This window comes from Typha latifolia, chromosome 7 (assembly GCF_019914945.1).
Source record: "Typha latifolia isolate L0001 chromosome 7, TyphaL0001v2, whole genome shotgun sequence".
Classification (NCBI taxonomy): Eukaryota; Viridiplantae; Streptophyta; class Magnoliopsida; order Poales; family Typhaceae; genus Typha; species Typha latifolia.
In genome coordinates, this window is record NC_133092.1 from 11979895 (window position 1) to 12001735 (window position 21841).

At 33.7% G+C, this 21841-nt stretch overlaps 1 long non-coding RNA gene across 1 annotated transcript; it reads right to left on the reverse strand.

The window, feature by feature from the left end:
- Positions 1–12: 12 nt before the first annotated feature.
- LOC140791819 (uncharacterized) lies at positions 13–11282 on the reverse strand. The gene is made up of 3 exons (XR_012109637.1): positions 10820–11282; positions 432–540; positions 13–343 (listed from the first exon to the last, which is right to left on the reverse strand). It is a non-coding gene; the product is annotated as an uncharacterized lncRNA (long non-coding RNA).
- Between the last annotated feature and the right edge of the window lie 10559 nt (positions 11283–21841).

Genomic DNA, 21841 nt, shown 5'->3' on the forward strand with positions numbered 1-21841 from the left:
ACCCTGAGATCATGAACATCCAGAGTGTTGAGTGCAGGTTGTCCGAAATAAACCATCAATATACATCAACAAATTGCATTACAAGAAAAGACCAAGAAAAGACCAATCATAGATTTAAATTTGACATAGCAGAGTACATAGTTTGTGTTTATATTCATCTAATTGCAACTCTAGATTCTCTCAGCAACGATTTTAAAAATAGATGATATTGCGATTCATTGCATTGCTGGTGAGTGCTATTTGACTTCATTATGGGGAAATTTAGGTGGTATTCCAGAGAGTACTGGAAGCATCCAGATATCCATAAGATTTTTGGGCATCTTCTTCCAATATACTTCTAATCCTGCCAAAAGTTGAGAATGTCAAAAGACTACAACAGAGAAAGGGAAAGAAAGCATCTACCTCCCATGCTCTGAGCCAATAGGATAAACCTTATCCAAACAACTTGTTTAACAGTGAGTTTCCCGCAAAATGCTATCGTCACAACGTAGGGAAGCTTTTTCACACTACCTTCAGAAGTTCTTTATCCACTGCAGAGCCCTAGAGGAAAGATATAAACTCAAATTGATGTAGCTATAGGAAGTGGTCCCAAGAATAGCACAAGAATATATTCTCTATGGAGAAGATCAGATGAAATAAAAGTAAAAGCAACTATAGGCATTATAGGAAGATATGAAGGTGGGCAGCTAATCTGAATTGTACATTTCTGAAAGCATAAATACATCATGAAGCAAGCATTAGCATACAGTCAGTGGACAAATAGACTGGAAGAGAAGTCTTACATGTAGATAAGAGTTTCTTTGGTAGCCAAGGATGACTTGCCTATCTCCATTTGAGGTTTTCAATTACCTGAAATCTTCATGCAGATTTGTAGGCAGTCTCCTTGGCTAGTCTGAGTGGCTCTTATCCCTCATGCTAGACATAAATCTCTTCTTATTTTCAAGCATCTGACTTACAGCTTCTCATAGAATAGCGGCAGACGATTACAAGAACAGCATGCAAATCAATGTTCCATGAGAGTCTATGTAGTGTAGTTAATCAACTGTGTGACAGTATTTATCAAAAGGATCAATTTTGACATGGCTCGTTGATGTTTGCTTGTTCTCATGCCAATTGCAGTATTCATTGAGAGGTTTGTGCATATAACACCATTCCATCTCTCTCTCTCTCTCTCTCTCTTACTCTCTTAGTCACTCTTTGATTCATGCTCTAATGTTCAATATTGGAATGCGTCTGTTCAGAAGAGTATGGTATTTAATTGAACTTCTTGTTTTCATGATTTTGCATTTGCATGGATGAAAGTTCTTGGTGACATGGTAAAACTCTAATATGCTACAATTGCGAAAATATGTCAAATAATAAATCTCTTTGGGTCACACACCTAGTACATGTAAACATAAGTGCTATATAAATCAAACAAATAGTTAATTGTAGTCTTGCCGTACTACCTCTCCATCATCAAACAGAGTTAACAGATGATATTGGTCAATATTATTTAATCTGATCTTGACTTGACAGCATTTTGAAGTATTTGTTTATTATTCACAATCATCTGAGGTTGATCAACTAGCAAATTGAGAAAGAATGACAAAAATCTAAAGTAGAATATAACATAATATGAACTAGACCACAATTATCTATTTCTAAAGAATAAGAACACTGCTGCAATAATAATGTGCAATTGAGAAAAAAAATGGACATATTTAGACAGAGACACGAAATCTGGTTTTGCATATCTCATTGTTTAATGATCCTTCAAATCATCTATCACTTGTTTGAGCTCTCAAGAGGTGAATATAGACTGAAATAGAAAATATGTCGAGGATGCTTGACTCACCCACTTGTTTATTGCAAACAAACAAAAAATAATCAGAATAGAAGTCACTTTTGTTGGTTGCAAATCATGAAGAGATAAGCTGATCAATCTTCATACTTTCCATCCAAAGCGTTCATTTCCTTTGTGAATAATAATTACTTGATATATAGATGTAATTTTTTTGTCATCCAATGCATTCATCATTACAGTGATCAGTAATAAAGTAATACATGCATATAGTACAATTATAGGTGAAAGCCTTTATAACAAAAGGCTTAAAAAATGATGACTCATCTTTCCTGAGAACCTTTCGGCAACAACATCAGTTGGGTTGTATCTCCAACCAATTAACCTGTTCAAACTCGGCAAGTATGAATCATAACTGGTGGGAAATTTGTGCAATCAGATATTCAGATCAAATGTTGGAAACTCGAGTTACTCAACCAACTTAACATAAAATCAAGTTCGACTCCTGACCTGTTAGATTGTTAAAATTGGGTTAACCTAGATAGAAAACTTGATGTTGAAACCTTGAAATACATGTAACACATACATTGAAGAATAAGGACTTTTCAACTAGGCATTTTATTAATTGAGAAAGAAAACTTTGGTGGACCCAATAGGCCAATACTGTGGGCTTGGTTGAGAGAACATTCTCATTCCACTCCTTTCCATGGTACAATTCTTCCATTAGAACTCATCAAATTAATTAAAATCGTGTCAATTGAATTGGCAGATATTTGACATTATGAAATGAACTGGTGTTATACATTATTGATTTGTTTTGTGGAAGAACATAATTCCCAGCTAGTCTATTGTAAGTAATGATCAAAAGAACCTAGAAATGTGCTCAAATGTGTTTGCAGAGACAATTGATTTTCATGCATGAGGGAAGAGACACTCAACAATAAACTAAACCAAAACTTGCTAATGACAAGGTGAAAAATTGGAAACCTCAAGTGATTCCTTTTAAGTCCATGACATGGAAAACTCCATTATCGGTTTAACCTCATTTACCTTGCAAGCGCAACTTATATTTTCTTGCACTTAACCAAAATTTGCAAAAGATTGGATTTATCCTTATGATCAGTGTCATCTAGCCTAAGTTTGTTCTCTAGCTTATAGATAAAGATGTTCTCTAGCTCATAGAGAAAGACAGTTGTCACCGTTCCTTCTTCTCTGACAACATAATGTACAATAAGGAAGCATTGATGATAAAAAATGAGGCTTATTTAGCCTATGGAAGCAGATACATAAAATTACATAGCCTTACAATGAGTCAGATGTTTAAATTTCCAATCCAGCAAACAATCTAGTAAATCTTCAACTTGCCTACCTATGAAGGAGACTATTTTCTTGGTTGAACTTACCTAAGGACAAAAGTAGAAAACATTTAAAACAGTGCAGGAACATACTAAAATGACTCAACATACAAATTATTCAACTTGCATACAGGTATTTATAGGCAAAGGAAATTTGAAAAGACGGTACTCATGAATTTGTTTCAACTAACAAGCCTATTAATGTTAATCATGGTAGGGATTGATTGCTTACTTCATTACTAGTATGACCCACTTGCTTAGATCAGTGAAGCACGTTTAAAGAATGAATTTAATAGGAAGTCAGCTGAAAGTGAAGAATAAATACAGAAAGTGACTTATTTGAATGTGAATGATAATGTGACATCACAAAATTGGTCAATTAGCATGAAAGAATGCATTTACTGATACTCCATCTGGTAAAGTAAGAAGGAGCTCAGGTTACACATAGAGTTATCATCTTATTCTTTGTGTCTATGATGTTTCTTCAATGAAACTCTCTTCTCAGGACCTTCAAAACTAGTATCATATTTTCTTTAGGTCTCCTTTAGATATTAGTTTTGAATAAGTTTCCCTTCTTATGATATACATCTCTTATTCATCTTACTTCATAAAAGTAGTATTTGCTTGAATTACAAGCTGATAATCAAAGGACATAACATCAACATCTGCAATTTAAACTGCAAAGTGGAAAGTGGTGATATACAGTCTTATATTTAGGGAATGATGCTTCAATGGAATATAACTTTATAGGCCATAATGTTTATCAAATCCTACAGCCATCTCATGGTTATGATCTTCACGATTCTACAAGACTTGCAGCTGTTTTCCTTTTAAACAAGTAAATATTCTCTCATGTTGCCAAAAGAGGAAAATGGTGACAACAAAGGAAAAAAGAAAAAGCAACGAACTAGTGCAAAAATTAGGTATGACCAGTATTGGTAGAAAGAAATGATAATTCTCTCTCTCTTCCTAACTCCCTCTTTCCCCAAAGTTGTTTCTGTGGAACAGATCTATAGCAATACTGCAAGCAAAGTTGACTCCAGAAGAGAAGGCTATGAACCAAAGTATATATTCCAGACGGAGGGGACAATGCCAAAAGATCTAAGATGGTGGACAGTATCAGAATCTAATGAAGCAAATTGGCAGGGGTATAGAAATCTGGTTCTCTTCTTCCCACTATAAATATACAATTGAAGCAAGCACTGCAAGCCAATTTCAAGGCAAGTAGAGCTGAAGAGAAGTCTTGCATGGTAATAAGAGTCTATTTTTGATAGCCAAGGATGACTTGCCTGTAACCTCTTAGGGCTTTCAGTAGTTAGAAAGCTCCATGTGGTCTAACAGGCAGTCTGCTTGGCTAATCTGGGAGGTCCTCATTTCCCATGGTAGACTAAGATCTCTTCATTATCAAATGAGCAAGTTCCTTCATAAGGCTTCCACATGGGTAGGGTAGAGAGGTAGATAAGAAATTATACACATTAATATTTACTGACAATATAAATAATCAATTAACATCCAGAAATATTTTGCAACCAATGTGTAACTAATGCTCTATGGTACACATAGTTAGTTAATCTAGTTTTTTTGACTTTCTAGATTCTTTTGCGAATTACAGTCAATATCCTAAGGAACAAGCCGGATGAACCTGAAACCTCTTTAGTAGTATGAGTTGCACCCCGGAAACCTATCCATAACACATAGATTAACAACATGAGGAAGCAGGAAACAGTTCCCAAGTAACCAACAAAGAGTGAACTAGGCATGGGGGAAATAAATCAGAAATAATAAAGATAATATAAAGCCATATGGGAGAAACTAATATGCATAAACTAGATTCATCCTATTCTCCCTAGTTGCCTTGCTTTACTGGAAATGTATGAGCTGGAGACATAGCAATTAACACATTAGCACACTTCACATAAATTGATAGACTTAAAGAAGCTCTCAAAGTTTTATCTTATACTCCAGATTTCTGCCTTATAAGTTAAATTGTTCCTGTAAAACTGAGTTTGATGGTAGAGCTCAGGTTTTCATGAATGGAAAAACCAACAGAACATGCAACCAAGGATTTAAATGCCGCCAGATCACCTAGTGTCAGCAATTTGTCATCACAGCATGTGCCAGTTGGCATGGACCACGCTGTACTGTGCCTTATACCTTATACTGTGGCTGCACCTTGTCAGCACATATTGTCTTCCCAGCACATAAATCTATACACTCAACAATGATAAACTAACGGGAAATTTTTTACTATAACAGAGAAGAAGTTGAAAACTCACGTAATTCTTTTCCATGCAACGGAAAACCCTGTATTCACCGTGCTAGTTCTACTATCTTCACGTCACACCTTATTCACTTTTCTCTTGCATGAACTCTTGACCATCTATACAGTACTCAAATCATAATGCACAAAGGATTGGATTATCCCTCATGGTATGGGTCATCTAACTGAAGTTTTGGTTCATATTGACACTCACAACTTGATCTCTAAAATATTGATGAAGATTTCACATTTTTCTCTGACAACAAAAGAGGTGCAATATTCATTGAATTGTGAAACTAAGACCTATAGCCTATCAAAGCATGCATGTGAATTTACAAGGAATTATGTTCCAAACAGAGAACAACACTACAATAATTTGGAACAAAATCTTATCACCAAGAAAAGCCTTATCCTTGCCTTCCTATGCATGAGACTACTTTCTTGGTGGAAGGTAGCCAAAAGATTGCTGAAGATTTACATCAAGTATTTTAAGGAACAAAGTAGAAAACATTTAAAATGAGAAGGGCGAACAGAAAAAATGACTTTGTTTACTTGAAGAGAAAAGGGGAAGCTGATGAATTGATATTGATTAACAAGCGTAATATAGAAACTATGAAGAGATTTATGCTTACCTCTTTTATAAGTATGAACCATTTACTTAAATGATTGAAATGCAATTAAAGCCTGAAATACTAGGAAGACAGGCTGAAGTAAATGATAAATACAGCTTATGGATCATTTGGATAGAGAATAGCAGTTAAGAATTTGCCAATTGACACCAAAGAAAGCATTTACATATACTTCATCTTGTAAGATTGGAGGAAAGAATTCAGGTTCCTAATTGGATTTTACATACTGTGTTGTGATTCTATAATGTTTTGCCTAAAATCTTATTTCCAAAAGCATTATCGATCATATGATCTTTAGGTTTTACATGCTGATCTTTGAATTAATATCCCTTCATATCTCACTATTCCACATCTACATCTAAAAGTAGTATCTGTACTTATTGACTGGAAAGCTGACACTAGAAAGTAACCTCAATGTGCCTAAGAAACAACTGACCTGCACATATGAGAAACAAATCTCCTTTAGTGGTGGTGACCATTGCTTAGTAGCTAGGAAATGGTACTTATATGGAATAAAATATCACAGAACATAATGCTCAACAAGTCCTTCTATAATCACGAATTTTGACAATCTTTAAACTCTACAAGACTAAGCTTTAGATTTTATAATCCTTCAAGCATTTTTCCCTTTAAAAGGGTCATTATTCTCCCGTATTACTAAAAGAGGAAAATTAGAAAACAAGGAAATAACTAGTTTTTTCCCCTCTGGTGCTTTTGAAACCATCACCTTGGAAAGACCTTAGAGAGCACAAATAATGCAACCAAGTAATCAACTTGTTTTACCAATGTGTTACAACTGGAATAATGTTGCGTATATAACTCCCCCGCCTACAAAAGTACTTTTTGGCTAATGGATCCACAGCAATGATATTTTAAGCAGAGTTGACTCCAATGCGCAATCATCTATGGACACAAAACAAGAATATATTCTGAAAAAAGGAGGCGATCAGGGATATGAAGGACAAATAATAAGAATCTGACAGGGACAATCAGTGTGGTTCAATATAACAAGAAAAGCAAATCTGGTTTCTCTTTTTGTGCACTATAAATACATATTAAAGCAAGCACCTCAAGCCAACACAGCAGAAGAGAAGTCTTACATGGTAATAAGAGCCTGTCTTTGATAGCCAAGGATGACTTGCCTGTAATATCTTGGAGGTTTTCAACAGCTTAAAAGCTCCATGCAGTTTCACAGGCAGTCTCCTTGGCTAATCTGAGAGGTCCCTATTTCCCATGGTAGACCAAGATCTCTTCTTGAACTTGATTGTCACATAAGTTCCATGGCAATGCCTCCAAATGGAAGGGTAGAAAGGTATGTTTCTAAATGCTATATATGGAAGGAAGTAGCCAATTAATATTTAGATTTATTCAAACAATTAAGCTTTTCATGTAAAAAGCTTCTTGCCATCTTTCTACATGAAAATAATATTGAGCATTTTTTTTATGTTTGCAAAATTATCTAACATTCTCCTATGTCCAATTGCAGACTCAATAGGTTGGTTTAAATTGATCTAATACTTAGTAGTTTGTACGTGTATTCCATGCAACAAACATGGCAGTATTTTCATTCTGACTCTCTATCTTGGAATAAGTTATTTTTTAAGTTTTTTTAGTGCTCTGGGGTTATCTCAATGCTCAAGCTACAAGCAGGCCATTAAGAGTTCAAATGATTACCTATAGGCATAACAGAACAAAAAGTAAGGGTAAATATGACGTTGTTTGTATGAGTGGAAGGACATATAGATCTACTCCTTATGAACCCTGATGTTCTAGTGGTAGAGTCAGAAAAAAATACTTCTTCAGGAATATAGCTGCTCAAGGCCCCAAGTTGGATATTGTCATTTCCTTCTGAAATAAATCGACAGAACTCTTGCAGGCAGTTCTTCACTTCTTCCTGAATACACTCTTGATGCAAGATTTAAGGAACATTAGGAAAAAAAAATCTTTATCTCTCCTCAGAAATTCATATTCTACTTCAATTGGGAACTCTAGCATTCTTCTGTTCTACAGAATATTGGTTGCAATTTTTTTCTGCTTCTCTAACAAGATAGTTAATAATTCATACGATTATTGCATTTCCTTTCATTTCATATATATTTCTGGAACTAAAAAAAAATCCTAACTCCCTCATTCCCCTAATAGAAGTGCATTGGCTGGAGAGAAATAGAAGTCAACTACTGACAGATAAAAGATGCCCTACTTTCAAATACCAAAAGATATTCTTATGGCCAGTAATGAAAATGGATTGTAGATGTGAGATGTTATCTAACGGTAACATTTCGTCATTAAAAAAAAGTGCTTCATCACTATGAAACTTTAATTTGGAAATAATGGTAGATTATTGCACAATCTCGTGAAACCATATACAAACAATAGCATTCATTAGACTCATTTTCCTTGATAACTTTAAAGAAACACCATCACTTGGGAGATGAGACCAATCTCCAACCAACTAGCATGTCCAAATTCAAAAAGTTATGAAATGAACCAATAATTGGTGGGAAGTTCCTCTAATTAGGCCGATTATGGAAAACCCAAAATTGTCCCAAATATAAATAAGAGAGCTTGAATCCTTCCAAGTTCTGAGGTGGTACTTTGTTAAGGGTGGAGCAATCTAAAGAGCATTTGACCTTGAAACCTTAATATTTGAGTATACATTGGAGATACTTGTTGTACTAGGCATTTAGTTCTTAAAAAGACCAATTCAAAAGACTCTGACATTGTAGCAACAGTCAAAAGTTGAAAGACTTCAACCTCCTATAAGCTCATTTTCATTTTCCTGATTCTTCATAAGATGTCATCCTTAAGGATGATCATGTCGGCCGGCACACACTTGTCATACCGATGGAGTATCGGCACTCACCATAAATTGTGGAAATGCATAGTCTCATGCCGGAGTGCATCGAGCCATGCCGAACCGACAGCCTTGTGCAAACCCATGCTAGTCGACACAGGGTTTTATTTATTTTTTTATTTTACACTTTAAAGAACTAATTTTCGGTGTACAAATGGCATATCTAGTTTAATTTTGCTATATCTATTATTTGTAAGGGACTTTCTGCATAAATGTAGCATTTTGTTGAAGAAAAAATTTCCCCCAAATTTTCCTTAAATTTTTTTTAAAAAATCTAAAATTAATATGTCAAATTTATTCAAATTGAATCAAAATTGGTATATGAATATATTAGATCAATTCCATACGAGTTTATTTAAACCCAATTTTATAAATTTTAGTTAAAATTTCAGCATGATTAGATTTCCCTCAAAATTTTCCCTAAATTTAAAAAAAAAAATCCAAAAGTAATATGTAGGCATATAGGAACATGTTAAATTAACCACATTCAACTAGGTTTTACTTTTATTATTAAACTATTATTAATTAATGTATTCATTATGTGTTGAATCATATTTTTACTTGATTATTGTTATATTTCTAATAAAATAGTCATTTACAACATTATCAAAGGATAAAAGACTCCAATATAGATTTTAATACGTATATTCAAACAAAAATATATACAAAGATCCTAAAAAGTATACTATGGGCATGTCAGGGCATGTCACTGGCATGCAAAGACATACTGAACCAGCGTGTAGAGGTGTGTCGAACTGTGTTGACCGGGTATCGGCACGACCATTCTTTACATCAACACTCAATCTGATTTACAGTGTATATCCCCTCAAAGAAAATTGGTTCTTATACTTCCCAGATAGTTTTTGTTATGCTTAAAACTGAGTTCGATGATTTGGTCCAGGTTTACAAAAAAATTCAGCAAAATGCCCTGATCCCTTGTCAGATCTTGATGCTCTGGTGGCAACTGCAGCTACTTCCTCTATTTTGCAGTATAACAGTTTCATACTTTTTGATGTTTCTTTAGCAAGGTAACTAATACAAACTATTACAAGTATTTTCCTTAGATATATCACAAAAATTATGTGGCAGAAATTAGTTAGAAGTCAATGTTGGAAGAGAATCTACATAGAAAGATATGATAACTATGACTAGAACCAATATATGATGTTTATTAAGAGCATGTAAAACGGGAAGCATTTAAAAGAATCTTTGGGACTGATTTATTGTATGCATCCTCCTTCAATGCTATGATGATTGATAATAGCATGCATGCATGTCTTCCTTTGATTCTAATTCTCTTTCATATCATCAATTCTTCTCCAAATATTTCTTACCTTGAAAATTGAAACCAAAACACCTAACTATGGCATTCGTGAATTAAGATAATTTTGAGATACTTATACATGAACTTGAAACCCTTCAGAAGTATGAGTTGCACATAGAAACCCTAGACTCTAAACGTAGTTCAACTACATGAGAAACATGAACTTAATTGGCATCAGGCCGACAACAGATTGAACAAGCAAAGCAGAGGAAATAAAAAATTAAAAAAGAAAAATAATGAAAAATAACAAAGAAAGTTGTAACCAAATGGACAAATTCAATCCATCTGATTCGTTCTCATTGCCCTAAGCTAACAGCATTGTTGGAGAGAGACATTGCAGGTAAATAAACACTTAACACAGTTCATAGCCATAAAAGCATTTTATTTAAGATGAACATGAGGCCAAATTCCAGAAGTATAATTCATCAGTCTATCTATAATGGAAGAAGTAAAGCAGAAGAATTTAAATTTCCCTTGGTCTGCTTCAGCTCTCCAAATTTCAAAAAGAAACTAGAAAACAAAAAAATGCACATGCTACAATGATCTAAAAGATTGCATCAATTTGATGAATAAGAAGGGAAATTGGTTAATAGCGGGTAAGTTGCTTAACATACCGGTAAAATCTCTTTCGCCGTCTCTAAGGTGAATCTTTTCCAAGATATATATATATATATATATATATATATATATATATATATATATATATAGAAACTCAGCAATGGGCTTGCCGAATCGAGCTCTCCGTTCTCCCTAACGGGATTCGTCGCCATTCCATGCCCAAATGAAGACGAGAGGTCTAAGTCTCCAATGGCTTTACCATTTACTAGGGTTTAGAGGTGGCAATTGAACTGTTGCACTATGCGCGCATTGCCCATCGCCCGACTGCTGTTCAATTTATAGCAACGAAATCATCGGTCGTTTCCCGAATCATGATTTGGATTATTGAGATTATAGATGACATATTTGACATGGAATTTTCCATCGAATTATTCAGGTGGCAAATGATAGATCTTTTCTTTTCTGTTTCCTGATTGCAAAACTCTTATACGTTTGAGCATAGGTTTAGAACTTGCACTAAAAAATGGCTTAACAAAGGTATAAAAAGAATTGCACCCTTAGAGATTATTCCAATTCGAGCTTGATTCTATAATTAAGCTCAAAAGAGATCAAGAGAAAGGCAAAGGCAATAATGGAAGAGATCGAGAAGCTCGTATAAGAGTGAGGAAGTTTGTCGAGACATTACAGTCTAATTAAATATAAATTAATAATTAGATTAGTATTTAGTATAAGATATAATTTTAAATAAATAGTGTTTGTATTATAGAACAGAGCTATTATGAAATAAAATTATATTTAAAAATAATGACAATTATATTTTGGAAGTGAATGCCTTACGACGTTCTAATGAATTGAAGCATTTTTCTTTGCAATATATGCTAAAACCCAAGTAATACAAACTATGCTAAGACTAATAAAATTTTTTTAACACTTTCTTAGCAATTTGATATGGCCTGAGATTGCCATGTGTGAATCTCAAAGTGGAGAGATAAATAGCTCTTATTTTACTTCATGTTGTGATGCATATTTTCGAATATCAAGATGCATTTAATGGCTATAAAAGAACTTAATCTCTTTTTTTCAAAGATTTAAAATCAAAATAAAGTTTGTTAAATGGTCTAGTTACTGAAGGATTCTAAGGTATACTATACCTTAACTTTGCCAAAAGCAATCATGGGGGAGGCATCACTGCTGCAAGCTTTGTAATAGTACTTAATGCTCTACAAATAAAAACTCAAAAACTCCAGTACAAGGAAGAGCAATCTTATCAGAGTTATTTAACAGGAGGAGAATGAATCCAGCTAAATTAGACAATATAAATTATCATTCAGATTTCAGAGACAATGAGCAGGAGGACAGACTAGACCAAGTAAAGCTTGCATGAATACAAAATATTTTTTTTTATTTAAGATTTTAGCTTCTTGATTTGTCATATAGATCAGTTGTTTGTTACTTGGATGGAACAAGTTTGAAATGCTTATGATCTTTTCTTGCTGCATCTTTTGGAATTCTATGAGATCTCAAGCATTGATCTCCTTATGTAATTACTTGCTCAAAAGGAAGTTCTTCTGAATCTAAAATGCAAAGGCTAAAAGATAGGATGCTTGGTGCACTGGTTTGAGTATGTCCTCTGGTGGTTAATTTCTTTCCAGAGAGTATCACGTTTCATATGCAAAACATTCACTGGCTTGGTCAGTAGTCAGGTGATGAATGTGTGATTTTCTTTTATAATTCTTGTGAAAGCAATAGCCAAATTTGATGAACAATATGAATCCATGACCTGATTTTAAGCAAGAAATCTTTTGCAGTTGATTAAAGAGCCATGTCGCATTTCACTCGATTTCCCTTTTCGCTACTTATCCATCACAACTTGTCATCTTATTAGAAGTGTTTTTCTGTGATGCAGAAACTTACAAGTTTCATCACTCATTGGCCATTGTTGATTTTCCTGGAAAACACAGTTTAAGAATATATAACATCTACAAATTGTTCTTAGATACTGTTCAGTGTTCAGCACTCAAAAAATCATTGCCAATTCCTATTAAATCTATGATGAACTCCTATTAAGATAACGATCGTCCTACTGTATGCTGATTGATTCTCTCATATCTCACTTGATATATATCTTTGTAATTATTTTTGTTGCATCGACGACAAATTGACACTTGAAATCCATAACCAAAATATTCTAAAAAGAAAAGTAAGCAGTTGCAAGCTTGAGGAACAAAGCTTCCTTAGTGGTCATCCGCTGATTCTATCGCATGGAGCCGGTATCGCTGCATAATAATTCATTCATAGAGCACTGAAGGGGAATAAGAAATGCTCATTCCTGAAATCTTTCTACATCCATTTTGTGGACAAAATCAATAGAATCTAATGAGAATTTTCAGCATTTTTTGCTTTAAAGAGGTCAATATTCTCTTATATTGCCAAAGGAGGAAAATCGCAGTGACAAAAGGAAAAAAAAGAAAGAAGAAAGAGGCCTCTACACTTGATGCTTAGGATACCATAACAATTGGAAGGCTTTTTTTGAACAACCAAACAACTTGACTACCCATAGTATTTGAAAGGCCTTAGAGAGCATAATTAATCAACTTGACTACCCATTATTCTGTGGCTAGAATACCATTAAAAAGTAGTGAATCTCTCTGTTTCCCTCTCCCTCTCTCTCATCTATCTATCTACGCAAAGTAGCACAGAGTACAAGAGGAGTAGACTGATACAGGTAATGAGCTCAAGGAGATGACTCAAGAATATATTCCCAAAGAGGAGGTCAATAAAGAACATAAAGTGAAGCAAATAAAAGAATGTTGTCCAAATACAGATGATCTATGTCCTTGATCACTATAAATACAGGATGAAACAAAGCAATAGAAGCAAGAAAGAGAAGGCCAACAAAAGCAGAAGAGAAGTCTTGCATGGTAACAAGAGTATCTTTGATAGCCAAGGATGACTTGCCTGTAACCTCTGGGAGGTTTCTGATAGCTAAAAAAAAAAAAATCTCCATTTGGTCTTATAGGCAGTCTCCTTGGCTAATCTCAGTGACTCTTGTTCCCTATGATAGACCAAAATCTCTTCTTCTTCTTTTCATGATTAGATGAATTTTTTACTCATGATGTTTCCATATGGAGTACAGAAATGGAGCATTGTACAACTGCAACATGATATCTAATATCAGAAGCATTATCTCCAAACTATACATAAGGCCCTAATGAAAAAATTATTATGACTTTTGTAATCATGCCTTCCAAAAAAATACATTTTTATGTGGGGGATTTCCAAAGAAAATTATCTGCAATGATATGATTTCTGCAAGAATTTTTCTAAACCACCGGATTATTCTTAAGCCGGTGACTTCTGGTGTATGAGAACCAATTTATACCAACACCTCGTTTAATGGTTCATGATTCTGTCATGTGTGGATCAAATAAAGATAGTTGAGGATGGTCTAGTTCCTCATAGAGAATACATTGATTATTTGCACATTGTCAAACAATTTGTTATGATATATTTAATTATATATTCACACATTGAAGGACTCATTAAGTAACAAGAATTGAAGTGTTTAGAGCAGTTAAAGTTACAAACAATTCTCAGATAACCTACAGTATTCTTCAACCAACCATAAGGTAAGCTAGATGCCCATGCTATCTCTACACCTTCCTCTCCTTATAGTAGTAATCAACATGAACTATTTAACATTAAAACTAAATTTGAAAGAACTTTACCATTAAGTGGATGTTTTCTAAATATGTCAAAATATATTCCTATTATCATTATCCAGGGATTGTCAGCCAAAAATAAGTAGCAGAAAAGCAGTGTAGTTATGATTCCACCAAATGAATGTATGGGAAAATATAAAAGAAAATCTAAGAGAAAATTTAGTATTTGATGTTAATTTAGAAATGTAAATTGTTACCTGACAAACTTCATTAGTAAGATGAACTGAATGTCATTATTTACCTTTTCAATATGCTTCAACAATTACTTTGGACACTCGATCACTTATCTTTCTTCTGAAGTCTGATAAGTACCATGATAAGCATGGAAAGATGCAGCATAGATCAAAACACTTCATTTTCATTAAAAGTAATTGAAAAAAAAGAACTCAAATGCATCACTATCACTCAGAAAGAGAACCTCAAGGGATCCTAATCACAAGTCAAACACCAACTTGAATGGAACCAAACCTTTGGTTAGTGGTGAAAGTCAATGACTTTATTATGGTGGGAATCAAGTTGATGTCTGCATCGAATAATTTTAGAGAACGAAAATAGCTCAATATTTTTTCCTGTTGTGATATTCTTGTGCATGGAATTATAGATTTGCATGAGATCATGGGCATCTTGCCCTTCAAACTTGTTCATTGTCTCCCCTCGTTTGCACAATGGAACATAGCCTCAAGGCAAGTCAGAGGATACACATTTCGATGACCAACTTCTGACGGAAAAGTTCACTTGTGATAGGTGTCAACATAGATGTCGGTCCTCAAGATATCCGTAAATATATTCCTATGAATCCACCAAAAGATTAGCAAGACTAATAGGCCATATGAGAAATAATATATGGATGAAGCACATTATAAGTAGAGCCATGTGAAGCTAAGGCAAAATCATTCCACTCTGAAGACTACAAGAGTGGAAGAAAGGTCTTACATGGAGATAAGAGCTTATCTTTGATAGCCAAGGATGACTTGCCTATGTCCTCTTAGAGGTATTTGGTGTTTAATATATCTCTCATACCTCGGAAGCTCTGTATGGTTTCATAGGCAGTCTCCTTGGCTACTCTGAGTGGCCCTTCTTCCTCATGCTAGGCCTATCTCTTCCTAAACAACTATCCATATTTAGTGACAAAATGAGGTGAGTGAGATGATGTGATCAAGTAAGTGTTTGATTTATCTCTTCTAAAATGTATTTACCTCATCACGTACAAATTTAGTGTGCTGTGCTGGATGACTAAACAAGTGAATTCTTGCTTGTTTCGATTTCAGATGCAGCAAAGATGGTATCGACGATTAGGTTGAGTGGGTCATTGAGTAATAAGTTAGTTCCATGATTGCGCAAACCATTTCAATATTGTTCATGTAGACATGACTCCTGATTCAATTTAATATACTACTGCCTACTGAATTGAATTCTTAAACTTATCCAAAGATTTCATGTATATGCAATACCAAAATGCAAAGATCTTTTACTTCGCTAAGTTCTAATATGCCAACCTTGTTCTCCTATATAAGAATGAATATTTGTTGAAAGTTCTCAAAATTCTCTAACAGTATCTACATCTGAAGTTTGATACAGTCCTCATGTCGCCCTTCAATGGACACTAAAGTATGGTATTCCTCATGTTGACTGTGAATTTACAGAATAAATCAACACACTTCTACTCCTGAAGGAACTAGAATTGTTGATAAACATACCTCTACAAATTGAGATTGATTAAATTGGGGTCCTTTCAGTTTGATAACTACAATAAAATGATCATTAGGTCGACATAGCAGTATTATCCATTGTAGGGATGGACAAAATCCAAGATAAGGAGGAAAATAAATAGCAATCCAAAACTCAAAAAGGAAAGGGAAACTTACTAATTATTAAGCAGAACACGCGTAATATGCTATACGGCTCATAGAAAAGTTTTCTTAAATCGACAGATGTAACGGAAGCCAGACAATTTTAGGAAACACTATGGAGATGACAACTAATTACTGACAAGTAATAATTGCCTTCAACATGAAGATTAGGCAAAGTTAGCTGTTCTGAATTAACACTGATACTTCTTAGATCTTTGAAGGCGAATTTAGAGGAAAGAGATTGAATAATGAAATTCAGAATGACATGAGGTTATCATATTCCTTTGCAGGTCATTTGGAATGGAAGTATGGTAGAAATTTTTAGAGGTTGATGAATCTTCTTCAAATATTCAGATAATATCTATTCTTTGATCTGTTCTTCAATCTGCATTATATCAAAGAAAAGGAACACAACACACACTATTCTTCACTCGATATTTGCAAGGTATTTGATTAAGCTCTGGAACTTGTTAGGAAATCTTTGCTGTACTTGCCACTAGGATAGGACCTTTTTAATTCACAACTGAACAAATTTGCTGTCTTTGACCATCATTTACGCAGACTAAGTATCCGAAAAGGAAAGGACTAGTCTATAGTCAGAAACTACCTCGGTTACTGCATAACTGTCATGATAAGAATTTCAATGAATTGTCTTATTCTCATGTAACATTAATATGCAAGGATAGACTACATAAAAGTTAAAGGAAATCTTCCTCCAAGTATATCTACTTGCATGGCTCCTGCTATTCTCGCGAGAATTGCTTTGGTGGAAATTACTCAATTTCTTCAGTAGAATTCTCGGCGCTATCTCCATTATATATGCCAGCACATCTTTGCAGATACCCTCATACTTATTATTTTGACTCTACCACAGTAAATTACCAATAACGCCTTGCGTATTTGAATTGTACTCATGACAATATTTCGTAACTCGGGCGAGTTACTTCATTTTACTTGTTCTCTGAGTTACGCGGTTTTGATAATTGGTGACATAGATCCTCCAATTCTAGCAGACTAAAGTTACTGAAAACAACTATGACTAGATGATTTGTTATCATTTTAGGCTTTTGTATAATATAAAATCTTCTATTGTCCATCAACTTCTCAAGTTGAGTGAACTCAACTCACTGAGTCACAACTCATCTCCCTCCTAAATCCATTCAAAAACATACAAGATGCTCTGTATTTTTCTCTCGTAAATCAGGGGACAATTTTGTAAAACCCCATTCAAAAGAAAGTGAATTTATCTCACTTCATTAACAACAAAAATCTGCAAGTACACCATTGAATTAATTGCCTCCCCCCCTCCTTCCTCTTTAAAAGCCCACCCGAGTTCCTTTCTTGTTCTCCACCACACCCCAATTAGCCTCTCTCTCTCTACTATTTTCTTATTAATCGAGGATGGTTCTTCTGACCATTGAAGATATAGCGAAGAGGTTGAAGACCTTCGCCAAAGATGTCAAGCTGCCACTCCATCCTCCAAAGAACCTTCGCAACATGCTCATTGATTTGAACTCTGAAGCTCCCCTGCCAGATGATTGGGAGCAATGTTTAGATATCAAGGTTATCTATCAATCATCATCCCCACTTTTTTTTTCTCATAAAATTATAAACTCAACTTTCCAATACCGTGCCAATATATCTCTACATTTCAAAAAGTTTCTTTCTATTCTTCTCATTAGTCTCTGTTTTGCAGACACTCTGCCAAAGAAACAGAGTCAATACAAGATTATATTTTCTGTTCTTTTTGTGTGTGTGTGTGTGTGTGTGTGTGTGTGTGTGCATATTTCGAAGGGTATTTCCTCCATTGTGACATTTCAAAACGTCATTTTTTTACTTTCTGAAAAAGGAGTTGTTACTCGTATATATTGTTATGTTTTTATTCCACAGACAGGAGAAATCTACTATGTCAACATGATCTCTGGTGAGAAGACCAACAAATATTTTGAGATGCCAAATATCACTGAACCAAACTCTGACGACGAGTCTGATGATGGAAACAGCAGTGGGAGTGGAAGCCAGTCCTTGAACTCTGTTGTCATCAACCCATCCCCAAAAGTAGAACCAACTGAGATCGAGTACCTCGTTCTGATTGGATGCACTGCATGCCTCAAATACATGATGGTTGCGAAGAGTGTGAAGAAATGTCCTAAGTGCGGTGGTGGAAAGCTCGTCCTCTTCGAGGAGGGCGGCTGCGCCTGATGAGCAGATGATGCTTTGGAGATAAGCAGGGGAGGAGGAATAGGAAGTGCTGAAACCTTTTCATAAGTTGCTCTGTTTTCTACCTATGTACCCCCCAGATGGAAGTAATGAAAGATCATATTAATAATAAATAAAGACCATTTTAAAAAATTTGTGTTCTGCTTCTCTTAAACTATTCAAAAAAAAATTATGTGGTTTTGTTCTTAAAAGTTTTATGTTAAAATTTCCCGGAGTATTGGATGTGTCTAAATTCCGCCTTTCTCATTGTGAGAAGAGTCTATGATATTTACTAGCGATACTATTTAGGAAACAAATAGATATAACGTAATTAACAAATATACTCTTATTTTATTCTTGTCGGTTGTCAATCTCGACACCCGTTTATAGGGGTATCATTGTCATTTTCATACTAGTCGCTATGAGAGCATATCTAATTTTTATATTATGTGAGTATTACATAATATTCTTTTCAAATTGACTTTTTTTAAAAAAAATTATTTTTCTCATTTAAAATTTTCTAAAGCACAAGGTGTTTCTAAATTTTGCCTTTACATCATGAAAAATATCAATTATACATAGGAAGTGATACTATTAGAGCAAAAGGTAAAGTATATGACAAATATATTCTTCTTCTTTTTTCAGAGAAGGTTAGAATTGATGGATAGTATCTAACATTTGGCCGCATCCACTTTTGTATCACATTACCATTGTTTAGCTATGAGAAACATCACCCATGAATTGCAATCAACAATGTCACCTAAGCAAAAGATTTACTACCTTCAGATGGAATTATCTTTCTCATACTCAAATGTCTCATTAAATGTTATTTTTTATGTGAAGGTGAAATGATCGGATGTTGTAGAAATAAAAAGAAAGCTACTTGTTGATCGTCTTCGTATCTCTAACTCATTTATCTTCTTCTTCTTAGATATTGTAGTTCTTTCTAAGATAGAAATTCTCTTCTTCATCTTGTCCCGCTCTTATTTATTGTGCTAGAATGGAACAACTATCAAACCATAGTATGAGGATTTATTTTATTATACTAATGCTATTGATTTGGATGAGAAAAAAGAGTTTTTTTTTTTTACAAGACGAGAATGATAGTATCATTTACAAAAGTATAAATAGACAATAATGTTTAATTTAGAGTTGAAACCCAAATTCTCTCCAGTACTGCAAATCTCTCGAGGTGACTTTGAAGCCAATTTGAATACCTATTCTCTTTGGACAACCATGATATATTTATTAATATTTTTAGAAACAGTAATATTACTTAAAAATAGTGATATTCTGATAATATATTATCTCTCTTTGTTATTTTATTGAGTTATGTAGTCATTTGGGATGAAGAAACAAAATGATATGTTAGCGTAAGTCATCATGTTTTTCGTTGTACCATTAGTAAAGATGCTTTAAATACTCAATATATTGAATTTGAACATATAGAGTAACATTGCTGAATTATCATAAACATATTTTGGATTTGAACGACGAAATTCATTCTAATTGAACCAATGAGATTTAATTAACTTACTTCGAACTTTGTTATTAAATTACAGTGTTTGTATATTAAGAATGAAATACTTAATTTTAGAACTTACAAGTATAGTCGAACAAATTAGTGATCCCAATATTAACTATAAGAAATAGAATATCTACACCAAATAAAACAACCCTAACAATAGTCCCACGAAGTTAAAAGAAGATATTCTTAATAAATAATTCCACATATCCTTACAAAGTGGATATCCTTACAAAGTGGATATTCCAAAGAAATCGATAAACTATGAAAAAAAAGGTAAAGAAAACGAATCGAGAAGAACCTCAAAACATTACTAACCACAAAATTTTAAAATTAACACATTAATATATATATATTAACATTGCTAAATAAGTAAAAACTATTTTATACGGACCGATGAGAATTTAAGACACCTAACCAAAATAATATAGTAGAAGGTCTTACTTCTTGGAAGTTTTGATTAAACCCTAGATGAGACTTTTAGGAAAAACCTTTTTTTTGTTATTTATTTACGATTAATAATGAGTTATTTTATTCAAAAAATATTTTTTATCACGGTTTTTTAACTGTCGAGTCATCTCATTTTACTAGAACGGCAAAATTGAAAGGAAAAGGAGAAAAGAAATCTTAATTGCAAAGGGGAACAAAAATGAGTTTGGCTGATAAAATTAAAAACTAAGTGTGTTTTCGTGCAAATTAACCAAAATATATTGATCTTGATAAAATCCTATTTTTTATGTTATCTTCCCGAAAGACATAAAAGTTAACCTCTACATAAATATTAAAATGACAAGGTGTAAACTGTAAATCCATGAATAGTTTGGAAAAATTAACCGGCAAAAGTATCAAGTCTTAATATATATATATATATATATATATATATTCTTCCACAAATGGGATACCATTTTTAAAAGTTTTTAATTATTTTGGCTATACTAATCTGCCACCTCTCGACTTCTTCTCCACGACTCCACCACGCCGCAGCTTAGGGGTGAAAATGGATTGGATAATTAGATTTAATTTGATCCGATCTGACCCGCTAACTAACTCAAAAACGGATTGGATACCGGTTAAATGAGCTACCGCCTACCCGACCTAAATAAGGATACAGATACGAGTCGCAGTTTAAAAAACAACCGGATCTTGATCCAGATACGGGTATAATTTATTTGCTGAGATATCCGTTTACTCACATGGTATATATAATTAAGTAAAAATCCTACTCTATTCGACCCGTTAACAGAAACCCTCACCCGTAAGTCCTAACTCTGCCATCAGCCACCACTAAACTAGGGGTGAAAACGGATTGGATAGTGCTCAACTCATATCCGGATCTGTATTTTTAGTTCGGATACGGATATTAGACGGATAGCAGAATTTAAAACCATATTCTAACCAAACGGATACGGATAATTTTCAGATAAAGGATCGGATCTTAAACGGATATTGATTAAATTTAAAATAATTATAATATTTTATTTAAATATAATTAACACAAAATTATTAAGAGTTTTACAACAAATAATTTTTTTGTATGTCAAATATATAAAAATTTCTATAAATAATATATAATGTATTATTAGTAATAATATTAATATTTACTATTTAAATAAGCAAACTAAAAATTGTAAATCATTTAAAAAATATATGCGGGTAAACGGATATCCGATATCCGTATCCGAATCTAAAAAATATATCCGACCCGTATCCGAATCCGTATCCGAATTTTTTTCAAAAATTCTATCCGTATCCGAATCAGATAGAAATTTTTTATCCGAATCC